The sequence below is a fragment of the Ranitomeya imitator genome, chromosome 5 (genome assembly GCF_032444005.1).
Source record: "Ranitomeya imitator isolate aRanImi1 chromosome 5, aRanImi1.pri, whole genome shotgun sequence".
Classification (NCBI taxonomy): Eukaryota; Metazoa; Chordata; class Amphibia; order Anura; family Dendrobatidae; genus Ranitomeya; species Ranitomeya imitator.
In genome coordinates, this window is record NC_091286.1 from 190,426,854 (window position 1) to 190,444,444 (window position 17,591).

Sequence of the window (17,591 nt, forward strand, 5' to 3'; positions counted from 1 at the left end):
CAGATTTTGTTGCCTACTAAAGGAGGAAAAAATTGTCATAAGAAAATTTTCACACTAGATTACCAATAAATTGCTCAATAAATAAGATATAGGAAAGATATACTGTATATACTCGAGTATAAGCCGACCCGAGTATAAGCTGAGACCCTTAATTTTGCCACAAAAACTGGGAAAACTTAATGACTCGAGTATAAGCCTAGGGCGGAAAATGCAGCAGCTACCGGTAAATGTCAAAAATAAAAATGCGTACTAATAAAAGTAAAATTAATTGAGATATCAGTAGGTTAAGTGTTTTTATATATCCATATTGAATCAGGAGCCCCATATAATGCTTCATACACTTCATGATGGGCCCCATAAGATGCTCCATATTAAAATATTTCCCATATAATGCTGCACAAATATTGATTATGACCCCATAAGATGCTCCATAGAGATATTTGCCCCATACAATGCTGCACAAATGCTGATTATGGCCCCATAAGATGCTCCATAGACACATTTGCCCCATATAATGCGGCTCAAATGCTGACTATGGCCCCATAAGATGCTCCATAGAGATATTTGCCCCCATATAATGCTGCACAAATGCTGATTTTGGCCCCATAAGATGCTCCATAGAGATATTTGCCCCATATGCTGTTGCTGCGATAGAAAAAAAAAATCACATACTCACCTCTCGTCGCTCAGGCCCCCGGTACTTGCTATAGTCACCTTTCCCCGTTCCACCGCTGAGCGCCGCTGTGTCTTCCGCGTCCTCTGCACTGACTGTTCAGGCAGAGGGCGGCGCGCACACTAATCGCGTCATCGCGCCCTCTGACCTGAGCGTCACTGCAGAGGGCAGAGGACGCAGAAGAAGGTGCGGCGCCGACAGTGGAACACGGGACTGGTGAATATGCCCCCGTTATACTCACCTGCTTCTGGCGTGGTCCCTGCAGGTCTCTGGTTCTCCGGGCGCTGACAGCTTCTTCCTGTATTGATCGGTCACATGGTACCGCTCACTACAGTAATGAATATGCTGCTCCACCCCTATGGGAGTGGAGTGGGGTCCATATTCATTACTGTAATAAGCGGTACCATGTGACTGCTCAATACAGGAAGAAGCTTTCAGCGCCCGGAGAACCAGGGACCTGCAGGGACCGCGCCAGGAGCAGGTGAGTATTATTACACAGCTGCCGCTCCCCCTCCTCTGCCGACCCCTGGGAATGACTCGAGTGTACGCCAAGTGGGGCAATTTCAGCCTGAAAAATAGGCTGAAATTCTCGGCTTATACTTGAGTATATACGGCATATCTTGGTACCATGTTCAATAAATAAGACACTTCTAGGGTTAGTTGACCAGTGTTTAGTATTTTTTTATTACAAAAATAAAATCTAAATGTGGTTTCCTGAAGCGAGAATATATAAAAAAAAAAATATATAATGGAGCTTTCCATAGTGAAAAAACATATGGCCAGGTAAAAATGTAAGTTCTCACCCTGTTTAGTTGTGTAAGGATAAAGCACAATATTGAGGATAAACGTGAAATTGGATGCTAGAATTTCCTCATCGGCTGCTGCTCCACCTATACAACCAACTTAGGGTGAAGGATTCCATGGAGTAGAAAAATAACCGGAATGATGAAGTGCTGCCAATAGGAGAAAAGGTTATGTAAAATTTTAAAAGTTTGTTGGATGAAATATGCCACGTATTTCCAAATTGATCAGGTTTCTCTTTCAGGCATGTCAAATAATTGCACAGACCCAGTTTAAATAGACTAACGAGATTATGTCACTAAATGACAAAAACATGTTGAGGGTTGGGTTACAAAAAGTCATAAAAAAATGCTGAAAAAAACATTGAAAATATATAAATAAAACAATCAAGAAAAAGAACTTGAAATGTTAACTTAATTAAAGGTGTGTATACCTGCGTTAAACTTTCAAATAAACAGAAACTCGGTAGCCAAAACAGCATATACTAGAAGCACGAACTGCCTACGTGTTGACTTAAATAAATAGTCTATATATGAGAAAACGCACTCATGTGCCAAGGTAAAATAAATAAGATAAATGCTGCAATTAGTCCTGACGTCTGAGTCCAAGGAGTTGTCCCGTTCAAGTCTGTTAGTTCTCCTCCAATAAACCGCTTAGGATTAGAGGAGAAAAAAAATGCAGCCAAATGTGGTTTATCTGTGCTGCTGGTAGGCAATGAAGATCCAGATGGAAGTATAATAATAAAGGATTTTTTTATTCAAGGTTTTTCAGTCAACGCGTTTCACAGTCATTCCAGACTTCTTCCTCAGGACACAAACCGTATATCCGGTTGCATGGTTTGTGTCCTGAGGAATAAGTCTGGAATGACTTTGAAATGCCTTCACTGAAAAACCTAGAATAAAAAATCCTTTTTTATTATACTTCCATCTGGATCTTCATTGCCTACCAGCTGCATGGATAAACCCCTTTTAGCTCATTTTTTTTTCTCCTCCTTCCTGTTTGGAAGAGCCGTGGATCTGCAGGAGCTGTTTTCATGCGTATTCATGATTGTGTGTGCCACAACCTTATCAGGTTAGCATTATTTTATTTGACATAATTGTTGTTCTCAGATAAGATTTTATTTGCGCTTATTTTGCTCCTAGTTTTTACTTTATTGCGTAGGATTAGGGGCATACCCCCCCCCCTTTTTTTTTTGCCTGTATAGGAGTCCTTAGCTGGTGATGACACTAGGGTTTCAGGGTTTTTTTCATAACTATTTTTATTAATTTTTTTTTAATTTTACAATCAGAAATAAGATTAAACAATCACAATTTGGCTTACAAATTAGAGGAACAGAAAGAATGTGGTACATTTAGAATGAACTCAAAATATATTGTGCAATTGAACTGAAAAGACAGGAAGTTCAACAGCAGTTATAAATGATGCCAAGTTAAAGCTACTTTCACACTTGCGTTGGTACTGGTCCTTCGCTATGCGTCGGGCCGACGTACCAATGCATGGTGTGAAATTTGTGTCCGACGTGGGCAGCGGATGCAGTTTTTCAACGCATCCGCTGGCCATTCTGAAGTCCCGGGAGGAGGGGGCGGAGTTTCGGCCGCGCATCACCGGTAGAAAAAAAGTTCACTTGAACGTTTTTTCGTGCCAACGGTCCGCCAAAACACGACGGATCCATTGCACGACAGACGCGACGTGTGGCCATCCGTCGCGATCCGTCGCTAATACAAGTCTATGGGAAAAAACGCATCCTGCGGGCACATTTGCAAGATACGTTTTTTTCCCAAAACGACGGATTGCAACGGATGCCAAACGACGCAAGTGTGAAAGTAGCCTAAGATGACTCCATCCGCATACACCTATGAGGGTATGTTTCCACAGTCAGGAACCGGCAGCGCTTTGGACGCAGCACATGTCCGCTCCGTCCAAAGCATTGCCGACTTTTGAACGCAGGTGATTCCGCATGTGTTCATTGAACCATGCAGAATCACTGTTCCCAATACATTGGATGGCGAATTTATCTTGCGGATATGGAGCATCTCTGCAAGATAAATTGACGTGCAGCGGTCTCGAAAGACGCGCCACATGTACTTCTCCGCAGGGATGCCGGAGGCGTCCCTGCACGCATAGTAGAGATGGCATTTCTTCAAATCCCATCCACTATGCTATAACATCTGGGCGCAGCGGGTTTTATGCTGTGGATGAATTCAGCGTCAAACCTGAAGCGTTTACTGACCATGGAAACGTACCATTACAATTCTTATAAAACCAGAATACTAAATAAGATGAGACATACACATAGGGAAGGGAAGAAGAAACCTGTTCAAAAACCATCATGCTCTTAACTGTTGTTTTGGGCCCTAAAATAGTCCCAGGGAGCACAGACGGTCTCAAATCTGTCCAAACATTCGATGAGGCTGTCGTGCTGCAGATGACAACTATTCTATCCAAAACCTTCTGATAAGGTAGTCTGTCTCCAATGAAGGTCAATCAAACATCTAGCTGCCGTCAACAGATGTAACAGCAGTCTGGTCGAATTCTTCCCCATCCCTCTAGGGGAAACATTTAACATGTATATATCAGCTCAACCTCCACATATAGAACCTTTTGTATTAAAATGTTCACATTTTCCCAAAATCCAGCCAGCCTAGGACAAGACCAGAAAATGTGAAATTGGGAACCCGGGGCTGAGCAACAACGCCAGCAAATATTTGGGAGCTGGTGGTTCAATCTGTGAAGGAGCACCAGAGTGTGATACCAAAACATCAAAAAATGTTATTAGTTTTCCTTAGAAAGGGTGCAAATAGAGGATTTGGCTGCCTTTTCCCATAAATTCTGCCAGCATTGGGGAGACAGCGTCCTTCCCAGGAGTGAATCCAATCTAATCGTATATGAATGTTTTAAAGGGGGGTTAGTCCGGGGAGAACCCAAGATCCTGTAAATATCGAATAATAACCTTTTCAGTAGACGTGCCTTTCTTACAAAGCCTCTCAAATTCCATTGGCTGAGAAACCGTCAACGAGCCATATAGTGAAGACTCCAGGTGCTTAATCTACATGAACTGGAATAACCTCTCTATTAGTTATAGCAAATTTCGATTTTATAGCATCAAACGAGAGAGTTTCCAATGTGTTTCCATCCACCAAATCTACAAATTTAAATAATCCTGCCAAAAACACCAGGTGGACCATTGTCGCTTCCTAACTGTTTGGTATCTGTCACGCTCATGCCCTAGACTGGTTTGCGCGGGCGTGCGGGTGTGTGGCCCAACTGGACCACAGACCAGAAATCCCTGGAAGGGGCGTAACTAAGTAGCTTAATTGGTATTCGCTGGAGCCTCTGATGGTGAGGTCAGACTTGTGCGGCAGGAAGCTACCAGGTACTACTCCAGGGTGGTGTCTGGCTGTGGCTGCTGATCCCACCAGGGAACGGAACATAGACAGAAAAGCGGGCACGGCTGGCACTCTGGCAGACAGGCGAGCACGGCTGGGACACAGGCAGGCGGACGGGTACAACAGCCACTGGCAGGCGGGCACGGCTGGCTCTCTGGTTGGCAGGCAGGTATGGGTGGCTCTCTGGCAGGACAGGTGGACTAGGCTGGTACACAGGAAGAACCGGTAGCGACCGGTCTGCAGGCAGGTATGTAAAACAGATAAGAACCTGATCAGACAGGAGAACTTAAGAATAGGTAGAGAAAGACCGCAAGAGTGGATGCAGAGCGGAAGCACAGGAGCTAGAGCCAAGAACAGAGACGCAAGAGATGGAGCCAGGAGGAGGAGCCAAGCACACAAAAGCAGTAGGCGGAGCCAAGAGCAGGAGGTGGAGCCACATACAGAAACGCAGGAGGCAGAACCAAGAGCAGGAGATGGAGCCACGTGCAGAAACACAGGAGGCGGAGCCAAGAGCTGGTGGCGGAGCCACATACAGAAACACAGGAGGCAGAACCAAGAGCAGGAGATGGAGCCACGTGCAGAAACGCAGTAGGCGGAGCCAAGAGCTGGTGGCGGAGCCACATACAGAAACACAGGAGGCAGGACCAAGAGCAGGAGATGGAGCCACGTGCAGAAACACAGGAGGCGGAGCCAAGAGCTGGTGGCGGAGCCACATACAGAAACACAGGAGGCAGGACCAAGAGCAGGAGATGGAGCCACGTGCAGAAACACAGGAGGCGGAGCCAAGAGCAAGAGGCGTAGAACCACAAGGAGCGGAGCCAGGTAGAACCGCAAGGAGCAGAGCCGCAGAGCGAGAGCTGAGCAGAGCCAGAGAGCAAAGCCACAGAGTGCAGAGCAAGGCCAGAGTGCAGAGCAAAGTTCTGTAGAGCAGAGCCGAGGGCAAAGCCACAGAGTGCAGAGCTGAGAGCAGATCAAAGTCAGAGTGCAGAGCCCAGAGCAAAACCACAGAGCAGAGCAAGGTCACAGAATGCAGAGGAAGGAGCAAAGCAAGGTCGCAGAGAGCAGAGCCAAAAGCAAAGCAAGACACAGAGAACTGTTATGATCTGGTGATTAAGGAGCGACATGCATCTAGCTCTGAGCAGGTGGCAACTATACTGGCCACAGTCCCTAAGCTCAACACAACACTAGAAGTAGCCGTGGAATGCTACTAACTCTACCTAGGCATCTTGTCACAGCCTAAGAGCTAACTACCCCTAAAGATAGAAGCAGGAAAACTATCTTGCCTCAAAAGGATAGATTAGCCCCCCACAAATAATGACTGTGAGAGGAGAAGGAAATGACATACGTAGTATGAAACAAGATTTAGCACAGGAGGCCACTTCTAGCTAGAAAATAGTACAGGACAGAACGCTGTGCGGTCAGTAATAAAAACTAGAAAAAGTCCACCGCAGAGAAATGCAAAAATCTACACACCTGACTAAAGGTGTCGAGGGCAAACTCTGCTGCCCAGAGCTTCCAGCTTAGCTGAATAGATCCATACTGAATAGCTGGGCAAATGAACAAAAACAAAGAAAGTGCTGAACAACAAAGTCCACAATAAGAGAACCGCAAAAGGACAAGCAAGGACTTAGCTTTGATGAACTGGTCAGAGTGTCAGGAAAGTCCTAAGAGCAATGACTCCAGGCAGGAACAATTGACAACTGGAATTGAATGAGGGATAAGGCCAGACTAATATAGCCGAGCCAGAAAGACGATCAGTGAAAACAGCTCCTGAAGCTAAATCCAAGAAGCAGCCAAACCACTCAAAACCACAGGAGGGAGCCAAGGAGCAGAACTCACAAAAATGCTACTTACAACCACCGGAGGGAGCCCAAGAGCGGAATTCACAACAGAGAACGCACAGCAGGGAAAGGAAGCCAAGGTAGGGATATAAACGGACACAGGAACAGGACTAGGCTAAGACAAAGTCAGGAACAGGACAAAGCACAGAGACATGGACACAAGCTAGGGTACGATGCCCCTCTGGTTGGCGGACATAGGCCAGGGTACGAGGCCCCACTGGATGACAAACACAGGACACAGACCAGGGTACAACACCACCCTGGGTGGCAAACATAGAGACGGGGCCTGGCTCCTCAGAAGCTAAGAACTGACTGAGGGCATAAGTTGCACAGGCCCCCACCAATGGGTGGGGAAGTCTTAAATACCGGAAGCCTCATGGCAATTGGCCGGGGACACCTTAGCAAGGTGCACACAATCTAAATAATATTTCCCATAAGGGATGGTGGCAGTGTTCTGGATCACTGCGTTGAGAATCACGTGATGGTGTCTCCGCGGTTTTGAATGTTTTGATCTCCCCGATCTTATGTTTATAGTCCTTTTGCTAGGCACTGCTCCTAATAGCCAGTTTCCTACTCCACACTGATGAGGGGCAAATACCCTGAAACAGCTGTCTGTGGATGGATACCATGTTTTGGCATAGGTGGCTTTCCTTTATGGATGCTGCCCTTCCTGTGGTTGTTCCTTCCCGGTGAAAGACCTGGCTATTGCTTGCGTTGAGAAACACGTGATGGTATCTCCGCGGTTTTGGATGTTTTGATCTCCCCGAGGTCATTCATCCTCATGTTTATAGTCCTTTTACTAGGCATTGCTCCTAATAGCCAGTTTCCTACTCCACACTGATGAGGGGCAAATACCCCAAAACAGCTGTCTGTGGATGGATACCATGTTTTGGCATAGGTGGTTTTCCTTTATGGATGCTGCCCTTCCCGTGGTTGTTCCTTCCCGTTGAAAGACCTGGCTATTTATTGCTTGCGTTGAGAAACACGTGATGGTGTCTCCGCGGCTTTTCTACATGCATTTGCATATTTCCCAATAAGGGATTGGTGGCAGTGTTCTGGATCACTGCGTTGAGAAACACGTGATGGTGTCTCCCCGGTGTTGGATGTTGTGATCTCCCCGAGGTCATTCATCCTTATGTTCACAATGTCAATAAGACACAGGAGTTGCCGGCGCCCCCCTATACACACAGACAGAGCATGCACAGAGCAAGCAGCAGACATGAGGCAAACAGCATGGAGCTGGCAGCAGAGAGAAGTCACAACAAGGTCCAGAGAAGTAAATGAGTTTGAGTGTAATGCAGGTGGGGGATGGGAAGCCATGCAGTGATGCCAGCAGGGTTGTTACAGTACCTCCCCTTTACGGCTCCTCTTCTTCAAGCTCGCCAGGATGATTTGCAAAAGAAAAATAGGTCCACACACTGTCCAGGCCAACATGAGATCTTCAGGGTAGAATTAGGCAGGCGGGTCACCAGGAATCTCAGAAAACAAAGTCTCTGCTCAACAGGGTTAGCTTCCACAATGAACTGGACCACCTCCTCCAGGTAGACAGGTAAGAGGGACTTGAATGCTGCGGTCTTAACATCTTTACCAGCCAGACACTTGGATACTGGAAACCCTCTCACGGGGTTCAACTTTTGTCCAACAGGTAGCAGAGAAGTTCATGGATACTGAACACAGGAAAGATCAATGGGGATGAGTGTGGAGAACAACACCTCCATCAGGTCAGAGAAAAATTGAGGTGAACAAACTTCTATTTTGAAATCTTCACCAGCTGGCCACAAGGATGCTGAAGGTGTTCACATAGGAACCATCTTCTGCTCATTATCCAGAAGAAATCGTCCAAACTGCGGGGATGTTCCTAGGGACGGATTACAGGTATAGTCGTTGGAGATTTGTGGAGAGATCGTCACCGCTTCCCCATCTTCGGTGACGTTAACACACCTAGACTCGACAACGATCTGTTTACTGGTATAATCGCTGAAGATGTGTGGAGACATCGTCACCGTTATCCCATCTTCGGTGACATCAGCACACCTTGACTCGACGACTAGCAGACCAGCTGAAGAAGAAGATGACACTGCTGAGTGTCTTTGACGCATGGGAACCAGACACTTCTCGAGACTGGGTAAGTTCAAATGAAGCACTTTATTGGAACTCTTGACTAGAGCGGGTGATAGAGTCCTTGGCTCAGAATGACCCATGGGCATAACAGACAGCATACGGAAAACAATTTTCTTCATGTATAAAGCTCCAACTTAGAGCTGTAGTTGTCCTTACAGGACTAGACTGCTCTGTATCAGGGCTCAGCCATTATCAGACAACGCCCACACCGGGTTCTGGAGCTGTAGAACGGAGACCATACACCGACTCCGTATGACAGGCGGCTTAAACAAACCAAAGCTCCCAGAAGGCAGAGAAACAGTCATTAACTTAGCCAGGGGCAGCCTCTCCTACTGGCCCATGGTTTTGGAGTACAGACTTCACAGGGCAGAGACCATCTGAATGTCCTTTACAACCACAGGGATACCGTATTTGAACCTCAGCACAATATTCAGGCTGCAGATTTGCCAGCCCATTCTTTTAGACCTCTTGGATCTTGCTCGGGTGGCTGCTTCGGCAGGTTGTGGAACAGGTGAGTCTTGAACGGTCATGGACGGAAGCAATGGTTTACCTACTTGTTTCTTTCGTCTGGACCATCTCTGTGAGCTTGGAGGGGAAGACTTTTCAGGAGATGCAGTACTAGGCTTATCGAAGGCTTTACAGAAGGCCACCAGGAAGGACGGCAGATTCGAGACGATGGGGTCCCCTGCTTCCCAGTGGGGGTTGAGCCACATCAAAGCATCTCCTCTTAGGTAGGTCATAAAGAAACCTACTTTCAACCAGTCTGTGGGGAAATAGGGAGCATGCCACTTGAAATAATGCAAGCACCGCTCCAAGAACACACGACATTGCTTTGGATCCCCATCGTAGCATGGAGGATCTGCTGGGATGGATTCGTCATTAGGAGCGCAGGCTTGAAGTCGATCAAACAGCTCATTAGAGATGACAATTGGGGATGGAGCAGTGAAGGACTGGCTTTCAGACTGGGCAAACATTTTCCTCGGAGGCCAATACTGGCAAGAAGAGAGTTCATCTTACTCCGAGAGCGAAGGCACATGGGACTCAGCGGAGAACATGGCCTGTGAAAACTGTCACGCTTGCGCCCAGACTGGTTGGTGGGGGTGTGTCCCCACTGTGCCACAGACCAGACTTCCCTGGAAGGGGCGTAACTACGTAGCTTCCTTGGTATTCGCTGGAGCCTCTGATGGTGAGGTCAGACTTGTGTGACAGGAAGCTACCAGGTACCACTCCAGGGTGGTGTCTGGCTGTGACTGCTGATCCCACCGGGGAATGGAACATAGACAGGCAAGCGGGTACGGCTGGCACTCTGGCAGACAGGCGGGCATGGCTGGGACACAGGCAGGCGGACGGGTACAACAGAGACACTGACAGGCAGGCGGGCACGGCTGGCTCTCTGGTTGGCAGGCAGGTACAGCTGGCTCTAGCAGGATTGGCGGACAAGGCTGGTACACTGGAAGAACCGGTAGGGACCGGTCTGGAGGCAGGTATGTAAAACAGGTAAGAACCTATTCAGACAGGAGGACTTATGAATAGGTAGAGAAAGACCGCAAGAGCAGATGCACAGCGGAAGCACAGGAGCCAGAACAAAGAACAGAAATGCAGGAGGCAGAGCCAAGAGCAGGAGGCGGAGCCAAGCACGGAAACGCAGGAGGCAGAGCCAAAAACAGTAGGTGGAGCCAAGTGCGGAAACGCAGGTGGTGCAGCCAAGAGCAGGAGGCGGAGCTGCAGAGCAAAGCCACAGAGTGCAGAGCTGAGAGCAGAGCAAAGTCAGAGTGCAAAGCTACAGAGAGCAGAGCCGAGAGCAAAGCCACAGAATGCAGAGCTGAGAGCAGAACAAGGTAAGAGTGCAGAGCTAAGCTACAGAGAGCAGAGCCGAGAGCAAAGCCACAGAGTGCAGAGCTGAGAGCAGAGCAAAGTCAGAGTGCAGAGCTGAGTGAAAAACCACAGAGTGCAGAACAAGGTCACAGAATGCAGTGCAAGGAGCAAAGCAAGGTTGCAGAGAGCAGAGCCGAAAGCAGAACAAAGCAAGACACAGAGTGCAGAACTGAAAGCAGAACAAAGCCACAGAGTGCAGAGCAAGGAGCAAAGCAAGGTCGCAGAGAGCAGAGCCGAAAGCAGAGCAAGACACAGAGTGCAGAGCAGAGCAAAGCTAGATACAGAGTGCAGAGCAGAGCAAAGCACACAGAGTACGCACAGCAGAGAATGCAAACCAAGACGGATATAAACGAACACAGGAACAGGACTAGACTAAGACAGAGTCAGGAACGTGACAAGGCACAGAATACGGACACAAGCCAGGGTACAATGCCCCACTGGGTGGCTACATAAGGACACAAGGCTGGGTACAAAGCCCCACTGGGTGGCAAACACAGGACAGAGACCCACTGGGTGGCGGACACAGAGAGAACAGGGCCTGGCACCTCAGCAGCTAAGAACTGACTGAGGGAGTAAGTTGCACAGGCCCCCACCAATGGGTGGGGATGTCTTAAATACAGGAAGCCTCATTGAAATTGGCCAGGGACACCTTAGCAAGGTGCACACAGTCTCAATAAAACACAGCAGTTGCCGGCGCTGCCCCCCTATGCGCACAGACAGCATGCACAGAGCAAGCAGCAGACATGAGGCACACAGCTTGAAGCTGGCAGCAGAGAGAAGTCACAATATGGCCCAGAGAAGTGAGTTTAAGTGTAATGCAGGTGGGGAATGGGAGGCCATGCAGTGATGCCAGCAGGGTTGTTACACGGCTGTCCATTACTAATGTGTGGGCTTGATGTCACCGGACAATACAAAGGTGTTATAAACCCCACAAATATGAACCCCAATTGCCACTGGTACAGGGCAAGTGGTAAGAGCCAGGCAAAGTGCCAAAATTAATAGATGCACCTTTTCTGGGCGGCTTCACCCTGGAGGAGGCAATATCTATGGCCATTTTCCAGCCTGAAAATAGGAAGCACCCAACTGTCTGCTTTAACTTGGCTGGTTGTCAAAAATAGGGGAGACCCTACATCATTTTTTTTTTAAATTATTTATTTATATAATTAGAAAAACGTGGCGACCCATCTATTCTTGATATCCAGCCTTGTTAATACTGACCGCTGAGGGTTGCAGCCCCAGCTGTGAGTTTTTTCTGGCTGGCTCTCAAAATATAATGGAACCCACACCGTTCTTTTTTAAATATTTACTTACAGTGCAGGAGCCAGCTGATGAATACTCCCATCAGCCGCTCCTGCTCTCGCTTTTATTAGCTTTTATTAGTGTCAGCTGATGGCAGCTATAGTGCCATTAGCTGACTCCAATAAACTTTATAACTCCGATCACAGCTGCATGCTCGCTCGTGCTGTCATTTGACAGCAAGAGAACTGCGGCTATCTGACCGACGGTGATAATTTTATTGTTGATCAGAAGCGGTGTTTGCCACGCTGTCATGTGCATGACAGCGCGACAAGCGCCTGGTATTTGGGGGGGCGAACCCGAACAGTAACATGGACTTCCTGGTGAAGTCAGTGTACTGGGTCCGTGCCCAAATAGTAAGTGTTCGGTGAGGACGCTGACCTTTACTGTTACAGTTCACCCAACTCTAGACAGGATGTATTAATGGTGACAGTAACCAATATTTTAGCTATACATTTTGATATCTGTGTTAACAAAATTAGAAATTAAGATTCTGGAGACATAAGTCCTTCCTGGACTTCAGTAAGACCACAACTATAGCCTTTCTCACAGTCAGGGAGCTCCCTCACTTAAAAATGTTTTCATAGAGCGCAAACAAATGATGTCTAACCAAATCACAATTAGTCTTGTTTCAATCCCCTACTTAACTATCAGTGCTTTAATAGCACCATCTATTTCCTTTTTACTAATCGGGGCATCTAGTGCCTGTAATTGCTTATGGGACAGCACTACAGGGGAAGACCGGATAGAATGGAGATTACAGCTGGGAGACTTGGTCACATTTAGAAGTGTACAAATCTTGATAAAAATTTTGAAAAATTCCATTAATCACTTACATGTTGGTATGCATTTTCCCAATAGGATTCCCTATAATCAGATTTTATCCCATATTTCAAATATAGCATCATCTTTTGCCAGCAGTTTCTTTTGAGTCTGCTCCTTGGTCAGAATAAGTAATTCCTTCTGTGCCTGGGTCCAGTGCCGCTTACATGAAGGCTGGGTATCAACAATATACAGGTGCTTCTCACAAAATTAGAATATCATTAAAAAGTTAATTTATTTCAGTTTTTCAATACAAAAAGTGAACCTCAAACAGTGGGGGAAATAATTATTTGATCTCTTGCTGATTTTGTAGGTTTGCCCACTGACAAAGACATGAACAGTCTATAATTTTAAGGGTAGGTTAATTTTTACATTGAGAGATATTATATTAAAAATAAAATCTAGAAAATCACATTGTAAAGATTATATAAATTTATTTGCATTTTGCAGTGAGAAATAAGTATTTGATCCCTCTAGCAAACAAGACTTAATACTTGGAAGCAAAAACCCTTGTTGGCAAGCACAGCAGTCAGACGTTTTTCGTAGTTGATAATGAAGTTTGCGCACGTCAGGAGGAATTTTGGTCCACTCCTCTTTGCAGATCATCTCTAAATCATTATGATTTTGAGGCTGTCGCTTGTCAACTTGGACCTTCTACTCCCTCCATCAGTTTTCTATGGGATTAAGGTCTGGAGACTGGCTAGGTCACTCCATGACCTTAATGTGCTTCTTTTTGAGCCACTCCTTTGTTGCCTTGGTTGCATATTTTGGGTCATTGTCTTGCTGGAAGACCCAGCAACGACCCATTTTTAATGTCCTGGAGGAGGGAAGGTGGTTGTCACTCATGATTTTACAGTACACGGCTGCATCCATTCTCCCATTTATGCAGTCCAAGTAGTCCTGTTCCCTTAGCAGAGAAACACCCCCAAAACATAATGTTTCCACCTACATGCTTGACAGTGGGTATGGTGTTCTTTGGGTCATAGGCAGCATTCCTATTCCTCCAAACACGGCGAGTTGAGTTAATGCCAAAGACCTCACTTTTTGTCTCATCTAACCAGAGCACCTTTGCCCACTCACTCACAGAATCATCCAGGTGTTCATTGGCAAACTTCACACTGGCTTGCACATGTGCTTTCTTGAGCAGGGGGACCTTGCAGGCACTGCAGGATTTTAAACCTTTACGGTGTAATGCGTTACCAATAGTTTTCTTGGTGACTGTGGTCCCAGCTGCCTTGAGATCATTAGCAAGTCTCCCCCCCCCCCCCCCCATGTACTTTTATTCTGATCTCTCACCTTCCTCATGATCAAGGCTACCCCACAAGGTGAGATTTTACATGGTGCCCCAGATCGATGTCGATTGACAGCCATTTTGTATTTCTTCCATTTTCTTACTATTGCACCAAAAGTTGTGTCCTTCTCCCCCAGGGTCTTATGTATGTTTTTGTAGCCCATTCCAGATTTGTGAAGGTCTATGATCTTGTCCTTGACATCCTTGTAAAGCCCTTTGGTCTTGCCCATGTTGTAGAGGTTAGAGTCTGACTGATTGAGTCTGTGGATAGGAGTCTTTTATGAGGGTGACTATGTAAGAAAGGTAATGCAGGTAACAAGATGATTAGGAGCGTCAAACTGGTCTTTAGGAGCCAGAGCTCTTAATGGTTGGTAGGGGGATACAATACTTATTTCTCTCTGAAAAGTGCAAATACACTTATATAATTTATTCAATGTGGTTTTTTGGATTTTATATTTGAAATTCTATCTCTCAATGTTAAAATTAACCTACCCTTAAAATTATAGTCTGTTCATGTCTTTGTCAGTGGGCAAACTTACAAAAATAGCAAGGGATCAAATACTTATTTCCCCCACTGTAGAAGCATGTAACATTTTTAACCAGTTAAAAAGAAAAAAATAACTAGCATGAAGTGTACCATAACATCATCAAACATGATAAAATGATCATGTGCAGCATGTGTAATTTCCAGTGGTAGGGATATAGTTAGAATAAGTGGCATAGTATGCTCTATCTATCCAGGCTTTTTTTTAGCACTAGGATATTCAGACACGTGAGATATGTCTCCTGTAATCAAATTATATGTGTTTCTTAACAAAATCCATTACAATGGCTCTTTATAAAGTCCAAGAGTCCTCACAGCCATAGGTATGGCAGCTGGAATTATGGTATCCTTTTCCCTCTCTCATTCTCGTGTTGAGTATGAGGCACAGGTTCAACCCACACCAACTCGTTGGCAGTAGATGTGAAGAAATGGGTTGATTTCCCATCTACTACTGTTAGCTTTGCATGGAAAAACATAGTGCATTCATACCACTTTTTTCACAGTTTGAGCTACGCACTTAAAAGAATAGTGTACATTGTTTTCTGACAGCAACTGAGAAATCTGGGTAAAAAGCTACTGAATTGTTATCAGGAACACATGGGCTACTTGCACAGTGAACAAGTCTGTAGGAACATGTTCACACACCACCAAGAAACTGGAAGACACAAAAGAGCATAGTAGAACCAAAAACACTCAGTTTCCAAAAATCACAGTAATCCGCAAGTGCTAGTAAAAAGAATTGTTATCAGACAGCACCTTACCCTTCAGGAGGATAGCCCTGAATATGGCATCTCTATCACAGTAATGCAATAGTCAGGCCAATGATGGCCTAGGAGGGCGAACAGGAGGGCCTGGTCGTGTGGGAACTCTATGTGCTCTCTTGATGGTAAAGAACAGCGAGACGACTTCTGCACCCAACAGATCTTTCAACTAGTTTTTTTTTACAAAGGATACGGCATCAACTCCTTCCGTTTTGTCTGGCAGGCTCCCTATCCAGACATCATTTCTTTCACTGAAAACATTCATTTGTTTCTTTAATTCTGCAATTTGAGCCAGCATAGGCCTCTGAGAATCCTCTGCTCCGGAAATTCTGCTATTCAATAATTTTCTAATTTTCTGTAAGTCGTGTTTCAAAATTACAAACTTTTAATGGACTCTGTCCCCTTTGGTTACTAACGTGACTTGACAGTTGTTGATATAAAGGCACAGATGATTGGCCTCAGGGAGACCAAAACATCCAACACCGCGGAGACACCATCACGTGTTTCTCAACGCAGTGATTCCAGAACACTGCCCCCATCCCTTATGGGAAATATGCAGATGCATGTAAAGAAGCTGCGGAGACAACATCACATGTTTCTCGACGCAAGCAGTGAATAGCCAGGCCTTTCCCCGGGAAGGAACAACCACGGGAAGGGCAGCATCCTATGAAGGAAAGCCACCTATGCCAAGCATGGTATCCATCCACAGACAGCTGTTTCGGGGTTTTTGCCCCTCATCAGTGTGGAGTAGGAATCTGGCTATTAGGAGCAGTGCCTAGTAAAAAGGCTATAAAGGCACAGATGATTGGCCTCAGGGAGACCAAAACATCCAACACCGCGGAGACACCATCACGTGTTTCTCAACGCAGTGATTCCAGAACACTGCCCCCATCCCTTATGGGAAATATGCAGATGCATGTAAAGAAGCTGCGGAGACACCATCACATGTTTCTCGACGCAAGCAGTGAATAGCCAGGCCTTTCCCCGGGAAGGAACAACCACGGGAAGGGCAGCATCCTATGAAGGAAAGCCACCTATGCCAAGCATGGTATCCATCCACAGACAGCTGTTTCGGGGTTTTTGCCCCTCATCAGTGTGGAGTAGGAATCTGGCTATTAGGAGCAGTGCCTAGTAAAAAGGCTATAAAGGCACAGATGATTGGCCTCAGGGAGACCAAAACATCCAACACCGCGGAGACACCATCACGTGTTTCTCAACGCAGTAATTCCAGAACACTGCCCCCATCCCTTATGGGAAATATGCAGATGCATGTAAAGAAGCTGCGGCGACACCATCACATGTTTCTCGACGCAAGCAGTGAATAGCCAGGCCTTTCCCCGGGAAGGAACAACCACGGGAAGGGCAGCATCCTATGAAGGAAAGCCACCTATGCCAAGCATGGTATCCATCCACAGACAGCTGTTTCGGGGTTTTTGCCCCTCATCAGTGTGGAGTAGGAATCTGGCTATTAGGAGCAGTGCCTAGTAAAAAGGCTATAAAGGCATATTTCCCATAAGGGATGGGGGCAGTGTTCTGGAATCACTGCGTTGAGAAACACGTGATGGTGTCTCCGTGGTGTTGGATGTTTTGGTCTCCCTGAGGCCAATCATCTGTGCCTTTATAGCCTTTTTACTAGGCACTGCTCCTAATAGCCAGATTCCTACTCCACACTGATGAGGGGCAAAAACCCCGAAACAGCTGTCTGTGGATGGATACCATGCTTGGCATAGGTGGCTTTCCTTCATAGGATGCTGCCCTTCCCGTGGTTGTTCCTTCCCGGGGAAAGGCCTGGCTATTCACTGCTTGCGTCGAGAAACATGTGATGGTGTCTCCGCAGCTTCTTTACATGCATCTGCATATTTCCCATAAGGGATGGGGGCAGTGTTCTGGAATCACTGCGTTGAGAAATACGTGATGGTGTCTCCGCGGTGTTGGATGTTTTGGTCTCCCTGAGGCCAATCATCTGTGCCTTTATAGCCTTTTTACTAGGCACTGCTCCTAATAGCCAGATTCCTACTCCACACTGATGAGGGGCAAAAACCCCGAAACAGCTGTCTGTGGATGGATACCATGCTTGGCATAGGTGGCTTTCCTTCATAGGATGCTGCCCTTCCCGTGGTTGTTCCTTCCCGGGGAAAGGCCTGGCTATTCATTGACAGTTGTTGATGACTGACAGAATC

General features: G+C 46.4%; 1 protein-coding gene across 2 annotated transcripts in view; it reads left to right on the plus strand.

Moving 5' to 3' along the window:
- LYST (lysosomal trafficking regulator) overlaps positions 1–17,591 on the plus strand; it is a 604,516-nt gene that overhangs the window by 260,384 nt on the left and 326,541 nt on the right. The gene's annotated exons all lie outside the window — the stretch shown is intronic.